The sequence below is a fragment of the Marmota flaviventris genome, chromosome 1 (assembly GCF_047511675.1).
Source record: "Marmota flaviventris isolate mMarFla1 chromosome 1, mMarFla1.hap1, whole genome shotgun sequence".
NCBI lineage: Eukaryota > Metazoa > Chordata > Mammalia > Rodentia > Sciuridae > Marmota > Marmota flaviventris.
The window spans coordinates 206,299,478-206,315,640 of NC_092498.1; the positions used below are offsets into that span (position 1 = coordinate 206,299,478).

Consider the following 16,163-nt stretch of genomic DNA (forward strand, 5'->3'; position numbering starts at 1 on the left):
CCAGGGGTGGGAACATGGGGTCCTTGGGGGAGGAGCCGGCTGGCTCCTGGGGTGAGAAAAGAGAGGTCCCAGGAGGAAAAGCTGCTGGAAATGGAAGACTTCTTCATCTGGAGGAGATCAGGCGAGGCCCCTCCCACACTGAAAATTAAAAGGCCAAAGAAGGGCGGCAGGGGCTTGGCCAGCGGAGGCCCTGGGTCGGATCTCCAGCCTGGCTTCCAGAACTTCTTGGCCGTCATGCGGTCCCTCTCTTCCTCCTCTGAGACCGTCTTGTCCTCCGAACCCTCCTGGTCCATAGGCTCACCCACCCACTGCAGGCCGCAGTCGTCGAGGAACCGCTCCATCTCCCCGACCTGCCGCTGCGGCTGCGTGCACGTGGTCTGCAGCTCCTCCCGCCGCTGCCCACTTACCTCACCCTGGTTCTGCTGCAGGCGCTGCACCAGGTCCTCCAGGGCCAGGGTCCTCTGATCCTGGGACACCGTCTCATCACTCTGGGCTTTCAGCTGCGGCTCCAGTCCTTGCATCTTCCTCGCCAGATCTGAGTCATGGCATGGGGGACCTGGCCTGCTCACAGAAGCAAGTTTGTTGCTGTAGCAGCAAGGGACAGAGATCTGTTCTTCAGAGCCGGGTCCATCGTTCGGTATCCACCTCATCTGCATCTCCACAGATTCTTATCCCTCGCCTTCGCCTTCCAGGATTCACGGGTTCCGACTGCAGGGGCACTTTCCGGGTCTTGCTAAGGGAGGCCAGAGGTGAGCTCATAGTTCTAGTCTAGATCCTAGCTCTCAGGGACTCCCACGCAGGGCCGGTGAGCCGTCCCTGACGCCGCCATCTTGTTGTCACCAGAAATCTGTGATTTCTAAAACCAAATCCTAGAGTTCATTTCCCTTTGTCCAAAACGTGTTTAACAGAAGTTGACTTACAGAATTTTCCATGTGGAAGGGTCTTTAAACATTCATTTCTGCTCTACTGCAGTGTTGTGAGAGCAGCTTCACTTTCAAACTTCTAGTTGCTTTCTCCGTGACCTGACGCAGGGATCATCACTATTGTTATTTGCAGTGCTGGGGACGGCACCCGGGGCCTTGTGCGTGCCAGGCCAGCGCTCTGTCACCCCAGGAGCATCCTCTGCCTCCAGTTCACTTCTGATGATTTCCAGAAATCCCGCACCATCTGTAAAATTCTCAGCCTGGCTTTGCAGCTCATTTGCACGGAGGAGAAGCCAGCCTCAGGCTGGGCAGGAGGGGAGTTTAAGTGGAGGCTCCTTCTGCAAGCGGTCAGCTCCCGGGGCAAGGTTCCCTACACAATTCCTCAACTGTATGGACCCAGATGCCCACGGCGACAATTGCCAAGACTTCTTGTACTTTCTACGCAGTAAAACTGAGTCTCTGCACATATAAGGAAAGGCACCCTAGAGCACCCCGCACCTTCTGCGAGGTGCTACTACCTCTGCACAGCTAGGGCAGGGGCTCCCCTGGGCCTGCTCTAAATCCCTGGGATCAGCAACCTATCCTCTCGGGGCTCCCCCACTTACAGCAGTGAGCAAAGGGTCAGAACTGCCAAGCTTTCGGCCTGCCCCTGCCTCCCACCCCTGGCCTGTGACCACTCCTGTGTTCTTCTGGTAGGATGGGGCAAGGGAGAGAAAGTTGAGAATCCAAGTTTGGCCTGAGAGACTTGTGAAAGGAACCCTGGGCTCCATCCCAGACCTGCAGAATTCCCAGAAAGGCCATCTTTGATGTGGTGCTGGGGACAGAACCCAGGGCGTTGCACGTGCTAGGCTCGACCACTGAGCCACACCCCCAGTCCCGGGAATCTAAATTCCTAAAAAAGAACCCGGGGATTCCTGATCGCCAGAGGGTGAGGAACTTGCTCTGGGGCTCTGGGGCTGATGGTGTATTAGGAAGACAAGGAGGCTCTGGGAAGGAGTAAAGCAAGACCAGGTCGACTGCCATTCCCTCCCGTTTCCTTAAGCGTCACACTTGGGACATGGTGAAGGGACAGTCAAGCGCAGGGTGGGACACGGAGCTCTGTTCTTCACAGAGACAGCCCCACCTGACAACGGCTATGCTTTGTGGCTTCATGGTGCTTTGTGACAGACCCGTGTGACCATTCTGCTTTTCATGCTTAGTGTTCAAGAAATTACGCGGGATTATTTAATGCTTTAGTGGGCCAAGGGACGCTTCCGGCTCGGCCAGGAGGTGTGGCAGATGCTGATTTAGATCTTACGTGCCCCCAAAGGCCCTTGTGTCAGAGACTTGTTCCAGTGAGGTGCTCTTTGGAGATGGAACCTTTAGGAGATGGGGCCTGGCGGGAGGTCTCTGGGTCACCTGGGGCAAGACTTTGAATGGGACTGAGGACCCTAGATCTTTCCTTCTTCTCTCACTTCTTGGACTGCCCTGCCACACACCTCCTCCATGATACATGGCCTAAAGGCAGCAAGGCCAACTGATCACGAACTAGAACCGCCAACACTGTGAGCCCAAACAAACCTTTTCTCTTTATATTCTGATTATCTCAGGTATTTGTCACAGTGACAGAAAGCTGACTGATAAAATAGGTGGTGTATTAAATGCATTTTCTTTTTTTAAAAAAATATTTTTTAGTTATAGGTGGGCACAATATCTTTGTTTATATTTCTGTGGTGCTGAGGATCGAACCCAGTGCCTCACGCATGCTAGGTGAGCGCTCTCCCTCTGAGCCACCACCCCAGCCCTGCATTTTCAACTTATAATACTTTCAACCCACGAGGGTTTCCCAGGATGTAACCGCATGGTGAGCTGAGGTGCACCTGTATTCGCTGTATTCTGATTGCTTTCCTGACATTTAGCAACATCAGATGGGAAAGTGTGAGGTTCCAGGGCTTTGCCTGTGTCTGCCACACCTCAGGTCCCATACCCCATCCCACCTGCCACCTAACTAGAGTGCAGTCAAGTTGAAGGGCGAAGGAAGCACAGCCAGGCCTGAGGACGCGGCCAGAGGTAGGAGGGAGCAGGAGAGGTTGTCGTGCCAGCCCTGGCCCCTTGCTTGGAATCCTTACAGCCCTGGGAAGCGGGAGCTCTCCTGCCCACGGGGTAGATGGGGAGACCGCGTCAGGTTGCAGCCTGGCTCCACCAAGCCCTCCTCCTGGCGCGCGGGTGACCATCTTCCCACATGGGCCTGACAGCAGGCTGGCATTCAACCCACCTCGAGCTCCCCAGCACTGCCACCTGTTCACACCACCAGTGGCCCAAGTGGCGAAGCATTTCACAGAAATAATCAAGAGGCTATGGAGACGGTGGGCCCTTGGGTGGCGGAGGAAAGGGATGGAGACTCTGGAGCTGGCGCTGCCCACTGAAACGGGGAGGCGGGAGAGGGAGGTGGACATGAGGCTGAGGGGCCAGGGGTTCCACAGACCACACCACAGAGGCCACGTGGGGCCTTCTGCCCACTCCCCATTTTTTGAATAAACATTTAATTGTACAACAGTGTTTTTGAGACCGGATCTTGCTGTTGCCCAGGCTGGCCTCAAACGATCCTCCTGCCCGTCTCCTGAACGGCTGGGACACAGGCAGGACGGCTCCTGGTTTGGTGTGGGGTAGTTTTAGATTTGCAGTCAAGTCCAGAAATACGAGCTGCGCTCGGCCTTCCCCGTGGTTAACGGGCAGGTCTGCCTGCCACAGCACCTCACCCGAAGGACACCCTGTTCTTCACCCAGATCTACACTGACACCCACCCGCTTCCTCACTCTCCCCTAATGTCCTTTTTCTGGACACTCAGGATCCTGTGTTTTATTTGGTGGTCACATCTCCAGAGGTTCCTGAACTACATGGTGACAGTCTCTCAGACTTTCCTCGTCCTTGAGACCTTGCTGGACATGTTTCCCTGGTCACACGGCCGACGGGCCCAGGGCCGGGCTGAGGCGTGCGGGGCTCCCTCTGCCTCCTCTTCCCGCACAGTTGGTGCAGAGCCGGCCTGGTCAGCGCGGGAGGCCAGGTATGAGGTTTTAACAGCTTTATTGAGGTGTAATTCACAAATAAGAACTACACAGGGCCTGGGGGCTCAGCTCCGTGGCACAGTGCATGCTCGGCCCGTGTGAGGTCCTGGGTTCCACCCGAGATGCCTCAGAAATCAGCGGGGTACATTTGCCGCGTACAACCTGGTGTTCTGATATACGCAGGCACTGAGATGACGGCCACCACCAAGCTAGTTAACACACATGTCACCTGACAGCATCACCTTCTCCTTTTCTGGTGGTGAGCACACTTGGCAAATTCTAGGGCACAGAGGCCCGTGCTGTGGGCTGGGTCTCCAGAACTTATCTATTCATCCTAGGTGACTGAAGCTCGTGCCTTGGGACCAACTTCTCCCCATTTCCTCCTCCCTCTGCCTGGGTGTGAGACTGTTTTAGATTCCACACACGAGTGACATGTGTGGTATTTGTCCTTCTGTGCCTGGCTTATTTCACTTAACACAACGTCCGCCCAGTTCAACCATGTCACAAATGACAGGATGTCCTTTTTTAGGGCTGGGTGATACTCCACTGTATAAGCCCCACATCCATCCATTGTTCATGCTCTCTCGCTTTCCATCATATTTCCTGTGTCCTTTCATGTGGAGACTGACCATTCTGAGGACTGGTGGGTACTCTGTAGAATGAATGTCCTTCAGTTTGGGTTTATCTGACATCTCTTTCCCTCTGTCTGTTGTTGATAAATAGCTTCATTAATACATAGACACACACACACACACACACACACACACACACACACAGTCTGTGGCTGTATTTGCTCTAAAATTGCAAGTTGGGCACTGTCATCCCTCAGTATCTGCAGGGGACTGGCTCTAGGACCCCCCTGAGGAAATAAAAATTCAAGGATGCTTGTTCCTTCTATAAAATGGCACCTTATTTGCAGAGAACCTGCTTGTGCACACCCTCCCACAGGCTTTAAATCATCTCTGGATGACTTCTAAAACCTGATAAACCAAAAAGAAAAACATCAGCATGGATTCAGCAGATGCAACCCTACCCTGAACATCGGCGGACGCCTCGGGGGCAGAGTCGTGGACACACACTGATAACCATGCTGACACTTGGGCTGCGTCACGCTGTACTCCACCCCTGGCTTCCACGCACCGGGAGTGCCAGTTACATCCCTCCCCAGATATGAAGATCAAAACCGTCTTTCAATGTAGCCAAACGTCCCTGGGGCAGGATCTGCTGGTGAGACCCACAGCCTTGGCTTGGCTCAGAAGTCAGCTGCGTGGAACCCTGAACATGCTGTTTACAAAGCACAGCCTGCTGTCACTCACTCTCCCTGTAAGGGGTGACAGGTTGGTCATAGGCTGGGTGGGTGATGCTGAGCTTCCCAAAGACAGTCCCCTCTGGGGGGACCCAGGGAGCTGGTGTCTCCAGGGCCTGGTGTCAGGGGCTGGCTCTGGCCAGCAGCTCCAAAGGGCCGCTGGGGCCTGGGCTATCCAGGGTGGGTCTACTGTGACTGCTCCTGCCACCGCTCCACGGTGGGTGATCACTAGGAAGCAAGTCAGCCACCGGGCTCTGTGGTCAACATGATGCTGGGCCATACTTCAACCCCAAAGTGAGGCAGGTGTCGTGGGCAGATGAACAGATGGGCCCTAGTCACCTTAAGCCTAGTGCAACAAACCCCCGAAACACCGAGTCAGGTGTGGCAGCTGTGGCAGGGGTGTCCCAAGACCTGTGCTTTGGTTTTTAACCAAATCTTTCTCCAATTTCCAAGGAGACCTTTTTGGGTGCTTAAAATACACCCTATAATTTCACTCTTGTCTTAGATGCGGCATTCCCAAAAATATAACTTCCCCTTTGGTCTAAAATGGCCTGAGATCATTCCAGAACATCAGGGCTCTGCCCTTTCAAGCAGCAGGCCAGAAAGGCAGCCCACACAGGAGGGACATGGAGCACCAAGTGGGCTGTGCCTTTCAGGCCTGTATGGTCAGTGCCACCTCTGAGCCCTCCTGTGCTCCTAGGCTCCTCTTGAGGAAAGGTCTTGGGACACGTGACGGTCGGATACCGAGGTCCACCTATGCATGTGCCCCCGTCGACCTCAGCTCACCCAGAGAGGACTCACGATACCTAGCACAGTGGGACGCCCTGCAGACAGCTGTGTACTCTATTGTTTGGGAGCAACGACAAGGAAAAGTCTGTACGTGGTCAACACAGACGCCCTAGCGCTGGGCATGGGACCCAAGGCCTCACACAGGCTGGGCAAGCACGTCACCACCCAGCTCTACTCCTGAGCCCCCAAAGCCATTTTTTCCCTCAAATATTTAAATCCACAGTAGGTTCTGTGAATGTGGAACCTGGACCACAGGACCAGGGGTACCTGGGCAGAGGGCACCAGAGGTCAGCAGGTCTTCCTACAAAGGACCAGGGAGTGATGGCTTTTGGCTTTGCTGGCCAGATGGTGTCTCTGTTGCAATTCCTCCGTTGCAGTCTGGCAAGGAGAAAGCCGCCAGAGACAACATGTCAATGTGTGTTCGTGGCTGTGTGCCAATAAAACTTTATTTGTGGAAACAGGTGCGGGCAGATTCCTCCTGGGAACTGCAATTTGCCAACCCTTGATCTGTGCAGAAAGAAATGGAACACCAAACTAAGAAAAGATGCTAAAAACAAACCAAGAGTCACTTGATAAAAGCAGACAAAAAAGCAAACTTGATAACATGAAGCTCTGCCATGGTGGGGCTCTCTGGACACTGAGAATGAGACTCGTTCCCCGGCAGCAGCTCCTGGTGTGTTCCCTTTGGGGACATGCTTAAAGGAGACATGAACCACGGCCGACATCTGGCACGGGTTCAAGATGTCACCTGGAGGAGGAAGGGAGGGAAGAGCCAGCCCACACGGAGCCAGTGCCAACTGCATCAGAACTGCTGAAGCGCGTGGACCCCTGGGACGGGGATCATTTCAAGGCCCCCAGGATGCCAGCAACGTGGACAGTAACCGACCCCTACGCACACACAGTACAGAGCGTGACACGCTGGACAACGCCCTGCGAGGTGAGACAGTGGGAGATTTCATCATGCTACTCAGAACAGTGGGGAATTTAGAATATTTTAATTGCTTTTTCTCTTTCAGGTACTCAGGACTGAACCGAGGGGCACTCAACCCCTGAGCCACATCCTCAGGCCTTTTTATTTTTAATTTTGAGACAGGGTCTTGCTAAGTCACTTAAGGCCTCTCTAAGTTGCTGAAGCTGGCTTTGAACTTGCATTCCTCCTGCCTCAGCCTCCAGAGCCATTGGGATCACAGGTGTGTGCCACTGCGCCTGGCCATTTTAATTTTGTGAGACACAGTCTCACTAAGTTGCTGAGGCTGGTCTCCAACTTGCCACCCTCCCACCTCAGCCTTCCAAGTGACTGAGATTATAGGCATTCGTCACTGTGCCCAACTGGATTGTTTTTTTCTGGAATTTTCCATTTAGTATTTTTGAACCACAGTTAACCATAGGTAACGGACACTGCAGAAATCAAAATCATGGACAAGGGGAACTACTGCACACTTCTTTGCAAGAAAACTTGCTGGGAATACATCACTTCTCAGTGCTAGAGGTCCCCAAATGCAACTTTTGACATGAAACTTTTAAAATAATACTCTTAAGATGAGCCTCAAGTCAACCTGGAGGAACAGACTCTTACCTTTAGGGGGAAGATCAAGTCCTGGTACCAGGTACAACTGATGTCCTCCTGTCTGGCTGGTCAGGGGGCACAAAGCAGCACCAGCCACCTCCTGAATGACAATGCTGGCACCCCACTTCTCCTCCACCCCACAGCCGCCTCACAGAGGTGCTGAATACAGTCGGCTGATGTGTGATTCTAAGGCATGATGTTGCCAACAAACATTGTAATTTGAAAAGATCTAGGCAGAGAATTCAGTAATACTAAAATCATTCTTTTCAAAGAGCTGATCTAAAGCAGTGTTTTTTAATTGGGGTGGTCATGCTCCTCAGGGGACACTTAGCATCTGGAGACATTTTTGATCGTCTCAATTGGTGATGGGGGTGCTCTGGTACCCAGCAGGCAGGGATTGGAGATGGTGCCCAAGGCCCCAGAGTGCTCAGGACAGAACCCCATCCCCCTTTACAGAGAATGATCCTGCCCTCAAATCTGCCAACAGAGCCAAGGCTGGGAACTTAGGTTAGGACAGGAAGTGTGACCTTTGACCCCAAGAATTTCCATGAGGTCTGATGTCAACCCCATCCAGGGGCTGAGCTACTTCTTGTCCCTGTGGGGATTGCCCTGCCCTGCCTACCTCCTGCCCTGGATCCTACCCTCCTTGGGCTGCTGTTGATCCCCATAAACTGCTCCCCTACCTTCACGCAAACATCCTGGGGAGGCCATGGGGAAAGAGCAGCAGCCAGAGATTCTACTCACCGTGTCCCTCCCGCTGCCTCCCAGGGATCCGCTTACATCTGGGGCTCCCAGGAGATCCAGGCCACAGTGAGCTCTCTCTTCACCCCTGCACCCTCTATCTCCCACCCATGCTTGTTCTCCTGGGATCCCCATTTCTGCCTCCCATTCTCCTGTCCCTATGAATTTGTGACCCCAATGTCCACATAGATGACCACTCAGTCACCCAGTTTGAGCACTGGACACTGGTGAGGTAGGGATGGGTCTTCTGAGAGTTCCAATTCTGCCACCTCCTCTGCCCAGCTCCCCCCCACCCAGCTGTCTGCTGAGCTCCTGGCAGCGAGCTCCGTGTTCACGTGTGGCGGACACCAGCCAGGGCGACTCTGGGTTGGGCTTTCAGACCTGGGAGACAGAAGGGCCTGAAATCGAGGCTCTAGCCTGCCTCTCGCATCACTGGATGCCAAACACAAACACATGGGTCTCTCTGCTGGCTTGAGATGCTAGTGACTTCTGCTCCTGTCCCCATCCCGAGCCTGGTCTCATCTGCTCTGAAGGGGGTCTCAGGAGGCCTGTTTTTGGCACGTGCCCCTCCCTGTCCGCACTGATTTCTCCTGGCAAACTCAGCTCCTCTCATGGTTGACAGGCGAGGGGAGGGCACATGCTACCTGGCAGGTATCCAAGCTTACCCCCGCCCCCCGCCCTGTGGCCCCTGCCAGGTCATATGACCAGATAACCTCGAAAGCCAGATTCGGGGGCCTGGGGAATCTTTTGAGCTCCCAGTGCTCAATTCTGCCTTGGACACCCTGTCAGCTCCTCAGACAAAGCTCCCCGACCAGCCTCCGAATCCCAAACCCCGCAGTCATCTCTGGGCCTCGCCTCGGTCTCCGTCTGACTGCGCTCTGGCTCAGTGCAGAGCTGGCTGCTCCCAGGCCCCCCTTTCCCGCTGGCTCTGATGCCTTCCTTCCAGGGAGCTGTGAGCAAAGGCTCCTGTCACCTTCTGGGCCTGCTGTCCCCACAGCTCCCTGAGCTGGGGTCCCTTGGCAGGCTCAGCGGCACCTGCAGAAGTCCATCCCAGTCATGCCCAGGTGTTTACTAGTCCCTGTCCTGCTGCCGGGCGGCTCCAGCCCTCCTCCTCCATGAGGGTCAGCAGGATCACCCTCATGAGAACCACCCTGGCCCCAGGACACTGCTCTGGCAGGGGACACTGAAGTGTGGATGTTGGCCTGCCTGAGGCAGGGAGGGGGCTGGGCCAAAGCAGAGCAGTGAAGTGTGGACCCCACTGGTGAGCAGAGGAACCAACGTGGTCCAGCCACACGATGGGCGCTGACCGGCTACAAGGGGAATGAGCCTGGAAACCACAGTGCAAGAGGGCACAGGAGGCACCACCCCACTTACAGGAAACGTCCAGAACAGGCCGACGCAGAGATGGCAGAAAGAGGCTGGAAGAGGTGGGAGGGGGATGGGAGCGGCTGCTTACGATGGAGTCTCCCCTGGGGGTGAAGATGTCCTGGACCTAGACAAGGGTCCCGGAGGATGCCCAACACCAAGTGCATCAGATGCCGTGTATTAGTCTGCCTTGTAGCAAACGCCTTTACACAGCGAACAGGCCTGTCTGGCTCCCAGTCTAGAGGTTCAGGGGCATGGTATGCCACGCTCTGCTCTGGGGAGGGCCACTGGCTGTCCCGCATCATGACGGAAGTGCATGGGTGGGACAACAATCACACCGCCAAACCAGAAGCCAGAGAAAGACCAGCTGCCCGTGCTCCGCCAGGGCAGTACCCTGTGATCTAACAATTCCCACCACCCAACCTCTTCAAGGACCCACCATCTCCCAATACTGCCGCCCTGGGGACCAGGCTTCCAACACAGGAACCTCCAGGGGACAAACTCAAACCACATCCAATCCACAGCAGTCATAGAACCCTGCGCCTCAATGAAGCTCTCAGCCCAGCCGCAGCGCCGAGACCCAGGCAGCACCCCGCCGCTCCAGACCTGCCCCTCACCCTGGTGGAGGGCCACCCGTGTGCTTTAGTTCCCCGCTGTCGGGGGTGGTCAGTGCGCCTGTGCGAGGATAAGGAAGCAGAGATGGCGCAAGCCTGTCCATATCTGGCCCAAAAGGCTCAGAGAGGGGGACATGGCCTGGGCAGGTGACCTGAGAGCCAAGGACAAGATGAGGATGACACTGTGGTCTGGGTCACCTGCCCAGATGGGCCCGGCCTGCTGCTGTGGGTGGTGGGAACAGAGGCAACGCCAGGTTGGTAGAGGGGCCGGGGGAGTCTAGAGTCACTCGAGGAGGAGTTCGTGACGTCTCCAAGGAGGCTGGGGTCAGGGTCGGGCTGGGCATAACTCCTAGTTCGTCCCACGACAGGCTCATCTGGGGTCTTCAGAAGCAGGTCCAGGGCAGCAGCAAGCTCCAGAGCCCTTGCCTGGACTGAGGCCCCAGTGGGGAGCCGGGTGGGCCTGGCTGGCCTCTCCTCTCTGGTGCCGAGCAGTGTGTCACTGGCACCGTCTCTCAGCCTCCTCTCCCAGCGTGGGCCAGGCCCCGGTGGTTCAACGGAGGCCTGGACCCCTGGGAAGCAGTCCAGTGACCGAGCATCCTTATTTCATTTCTGCTTTCAGAATCAAGCTCCGGGCTCACTGTCCAAGGCCAGGAGCATAGGAGCACCCAGGACGGGGTGAGGGGGCCCAGCCTGGCCTTGGCCAGAGGAGGCCAGCAGAGTGCTGCCCCGGGGCCGCAGGGGAAGGAGAAGGGAGTTTTGGGGGCATCTTTGTGGGGGAGCCAGCATGATGCCACAGGCTGCTTTAACTGGAGCCATCAGGTTGGCAAGAGATGCCACAACTGGCAATGGACCCCAGTGCGCACAGAGCACCCTGCACAGCTCGTGGCCCTGCTGAGACCACGGTCCAGGCAAACATCCCACTTCTGTAGGTACAAAGGGCCTGTGGCCTCCCAGCTGGAGGAGGCCCACGGCTCCTGCTGTCCCCAGGTCCTGTGAAACAGTGACAGTCACAGTTAACTGCAGCGGGCGGGCACGTCAGCTGACTGGACCTGGCTTTCCATAACGCCCCCTTCCTGTTTTCTGGTCAGAATTGCACAGTGAGGCTGCAACCCGTGCCTGGAGGTGGGGGGCGGGCAACCAGTGACACCCTAATCTCAAAACAACTCAACTTCTCCTTTTGGGGAGCTGAGAAAAAGCCCCGAACGCCGCAGGCTGCACGGACCTTCAGCCTTCTGCGGCCTGGGCCAAGCAGGGGAGGAGAGTGTTCAGGAAGACACAGGCAGTGTGAGCGAGCGGCAGGGCCCAGGCCGGTACAGCCGGAGCTGCCTGTGGTATGGGACCTGGAGACTCCCCCAGAAGACACTTCTAGGTCCTGAACCCTGGAAGCTGTGACCATGACCTTATTTGGAAACAAGGCCTTTGCAGATGTAATTAAGATAAGGATCTTAAGATGAGGTCATCCATGATTCAGGGTGAACCCTAAACCCAGTGACAAGAGAAAAGAGAATGAGATTAGGGACACAGACACACACAGAAGGCGGAAGGCCACAGACGATGGGGGCAGAGGTCAGGTGACATATCCACAGGCCGAGAAACCCCAAGGACTGTGAAAGCCACCAGAAGCCGGGAGAGGCAGGAGAGGGACCCCCGACCCCCCAAGTCTCCAGGTGGAACCGATCCAGTCCACACCTTAATTTTGGACTTTTGGCTTCAAGATCTGTGAGAATAAATACCTTTTTGTTCCTGTTTGGGAGAACACTGTCTGTTAAGTCACCAACTTTGCTGCCCTTTGTTAACAGAGGCCACCAGAACCTTGCGTGCCAGTGTCTCTATGGAGCTCAGTTTCCTCATCTTTAAAACAGGCAGCGCTGCGAGGTACCTCAGAAACGGCGGGTGGGCAGGCCCCGGGGGCCCAGAGCCTGGCACGGGAGGCTGAGCCATGGTGACTAAATAGTCCTCCTATCAGAAAACAACCGGGTCACCTCAGAGCACCTGGAACTATGGGTGACATCTACATGCTCAGTGTCTAAAATGAACTGCGACTGAGCCTCAGCCGGCTGACTCTAAGGTGCAAGTCCTCAGGCAGGGAGATTCTGCTCTCAGGGACACAGACCACGAGGACATTTTTGGCTGTCACATCAAATGTGGGGAGGTGCTGCTGGTACCATCTGATGGGCGGGAACCAGGCACACTGCTGAACACACTCCAGCACTCAGGAGGCCCATCACAGAGAGAGACGCAGCCCCGAACCTCAGCCCCGCGGGGAAATGGGCTCTGAGCTCGGCCTAGCCCCATCCCTTTGCAAACAGTTGCCCAGGAAGCACGTTTGCTGCCATGACGTGGAGTTGGCTCAAGTTCATTTTGGAACCTGGTGTGGGCACCACCCTCCACCAGCTTCTAACTGCTGGAGAAAATTGGCCTCCCTGGCTCAAGATGTTGAGGCCCCAAGGAGGCAGCCTGGCGAGATCAGACGTCTGACTCATGAAGGCCATCCACTGCAGCTAGGACAACTTGCCAGAGTCCCTCAGGGCTACCGCAGGAAAGGAGGTACAGGCGCAGAGGGTCCCAGGATGACAGTAGAGCTGGGAGGCCCTCAGGGACAAAGGCACAAAATACCACAGCTTGTTACTCGAGGTACAGGGCTGACCTGTGTACCCCCAACAAAAGTGAAGTCCACACTCTCTCTCCCAGAACCTGAAAATGGGATGTTACTTGGAAACAAGGTTTTATTTGTTTTCTCGCTGTAATGAAACACCCGAGGCTAAGTACCTCATGAAGGACGGAGTTCATTAAGCGCACAGTTTTGGAGGCTAAAAGTCCCAAGCTGCGGTGGCCCCATCTGTTTGGCCTCTGGTGAGAGCTCTCTGGCTGCATCACAGCCTGGCAGGGAAGTGGAGAAGACACCAGCTGTGCTACAGCTTGGCCCTGGAATGTCCCCTGAAGGCTGCCCCCAAGTCTAGGTGCTCCTGGGAGGTGACAGAATCTTAGGAGGTGGTGCCTAGAGGGAGGTCTTCCAATCATATGGGGATGTGTCCTTGAGGGGGACAGTGGACCCTGGCCTTTTTTTTTTTCTTTCTTCCTGGCCATCACGAGGTAAGTAAGCAATTTCCTCTGCCATGATGTCCCCACTGCCTTGCCACAGGCCCCAAACCAACTAACTCATCATGGCTTGAAGCCTCCCAAACTGAGCCAAGCCAGAGCTTTCCTCTTCCTTGGCTGCTCCACCTCAGGTAAGCTGCTCCCCACAAGCTGCATGCAGGGGGCCAAGAGTGGGGGGGTGACCCCGACCCACTCTCGTGAGAACTCACTCCTCCTAGAAGCCAGCATGAGTCCTTCCATGTGCAGCCTCCCAGGACCTAATCACCTTGCCCGAGGCCCCACCACTTTTTTTGCACCAGGGATTGAACCTAGGGGTGCTTGACCACTGAGCCACATCCCCAGCCCTATTATTTATTTATTTATTTTTTGGAGACAGGGTCTTGCTAAGTTGCTAGGGCCTTGCTAAATCGCTAAAGCTGGCTTTGAACTTATGAGCCTCCTGCCTCAGCCTCCTGAGCCACCGCATGCACCACTGTGCCCGGCCAGGCTCTGCCTCTTAAGGGTTCTACCACCTCCACACTGCCGCACTGGAGACCCCGCCTCCAGCACAGGGACCTCTGGAGGGCACAGCAAAACACAGCGAGCGTCTCTGCAGATACGACTGGTTAGGGCAAGGTGATGCTGGGGTAAGATGGGTCCTAAGCCCAAAGAGTGGCATCCTGGCTACAGGACAGGTGGAGACACACTGACACCGGTGAGGGCTGGAGCCTCGCAGCCACAAGCCAAGGAGCCCTGGAGCCCACAGAGCTAGAGAGGGGGGGTGGGGTGGGGGGGGATGCTACCTACGTGCCTTAGAGGGAGCGAGGCCCTGCAGACACCTGGATTTTGGACCCATGGCCTCCAGAACTGGAGAGTGCCCCGCTCTGAGGTGCTGTTAGGGCGGCCACAGGAAACTCGACCATGTCCTGCATGGTCCTCGGAAGAGAGGAAAGCTGCTCTGGAGGCGGCCGGGCGCTGGGGAGAACGTGGCCCCTGGACTCAGACCTAGGCATCGACTCTGCCCTGTCTACACCCTGCCGAGACCTCAGGGGCCGGCAGGCTGCCTTGGCTGAAGCCAGGGTCCCAGCGCAGGGCTCAGGTGGGGCTTCTGGGAAGCGATCAGCTCACGAGGCCCTGCTGCACCAGGGGATCGATGCATCCAGGGGTTCTGAGCTCAGGGAACTACAGGAAGCGGCTCTAGAGAGCCCTGAGGCAAGCGGTGTGGCCACTGCGGTGCCCACCCACCCCAGGCCCAGAGCAGGGAACCAGTGCCAGACTCGAGATCCCGAAACTCTGAGCCACAACACAGCTTTCCCCCGGTTTTCCTCAGTATCTTGTCAATGACCAGAAGCCAAAACAGCGGGGCTCTGGTGTTCCCGCCTGTGGGTTCCACGACAGCAGATGCCCCACGTGACAAGACCCCCGTGGGTCACCTGAGTCTGCCCCTCATGCACACGCTGGCTTCGACTGTCCTGGCCCACCCTCGAGCCCGCTGCCTGCCTGTGGGAAGGACGGTGGGGCCACCGAGGCCTCCCCCAAGGAGTTCCAGAACTGGGATGAAGCCAGGGTCTCAGGGCTCAGGGCAGGCTGTGTGCCATCAGCGTCCTTCCTGTGGCTCCCGAGGCCCTGCCTGGCCTATCACCTGCCCATCCCCGTCCCCGGCTCTGCCTCTGGCTCACCCTGTCCCAGCATGTCCTCCTGATGCCCACGCAGCCTCCTGACCTCTGCACTGGCTGTGCCTCCTGCCGGCTGGCCACCTGGCTCACCCGGACTCCCTCCACGCCCAGCTCAGGTGTCGCCCCTGGACCTCAGGACCCTGTACTCCTGGGCCTGTCTGCTGCTCTCCATGGTGGCCTGCCTGTCATGAGGCTCTGTTTGTTACTTCTGCCTGCACGTCAGGAGACGGCTCCCAGAGGGAAGACCTCGGGAACTGTCTCGGCCACCAGGAGGCCCAGAGCCTGGGCTGGAGCCTTGCGCTGGCCCGACACCCTGGGCTTTCGTCCCCATGCGTGCGTATGGACAGGGGCCATCACTGTGGTTAGGGCTGGTTCACGAGGGAGGGCACAGTCAGAAGTTAACAATGAACCAGAGCAACCGCAACGCACATCACACCACGCGAACGTGTGTCCCCCTCCGGACACCTCCCGGCACGTTCACAGCCTTGCTGAAGCGAGCACCTCCCGGCTCCCTGGAGGCCTGAGCGCTGGCAGGCTGCGCGGGGCCTTGGAGTCCTCATTAAATCAAACGAGGGCCACGGGAACACAGCACTGCAACATGGCAGCCGTCTCACGACCAAGACGCCTACTAGGAGGCCAACCTGGAGCACACAGTGGACACGCCGGACAGGAGCCTCATGTGCAGGGAGGGGCCGTCTGAGACACTGTGTCACGCCACGCAGAAGACAGTGCAATTCAAAACATGCCAGATGTTTACTTCTGCCTTTCTCCATTTAAGATCTCCAGGTTACAGCTGATGGCTGGTAACTTGGACGTCCCAGTGAAACCTAGAGCAGGGCCACAGAACCTGCGGAGGGAGTGGAGGGCCCGGAGGGGCAGACGACCCGGTCAGGGCCGACTGCCATCAACAAGGAAACGGCACACGGTGCTGGCAATGAGCTCAGTAGCTTTTAAGAAGTTCACGCAGAACATGACCCGAGTCCTCAGGTTACTCGCAGGGGAAACAGAAACAGGCTGCAGGTCTCGGCAGGAAGCTTGTCGTATGACCCTATTAATTCTA

General features: G+C 56.4%; 1 protein-coding gene and 1 long non-coding RNA gene across 15 annotated transcripts in view; one reads left to right on the plus strand and one right to left on the minus strand.

Annotated features, from left to right (window-relative positions):
- Window positions 1–16,163, minus strand: part of Myo9b (myosin IXB) — a 98,821-nt gene that overhangs the window by 63,409 nt on the left and 19,249 nt on the right. The gene's annotated exons all lie outside the window — the stretch shown is intronic.
- Window positions 5,089–7,902, plus strand: LOC114090052 (uncharacterized). Its single transcript, XR_003582297.3, has 3 exons — window positions 5,089–5,290; window positions 6,524–6,999; window positions 7,079–7,902. It is a non-coding gene; the product is annotated as an uncharacterized lncRNA (long non-coding RNA).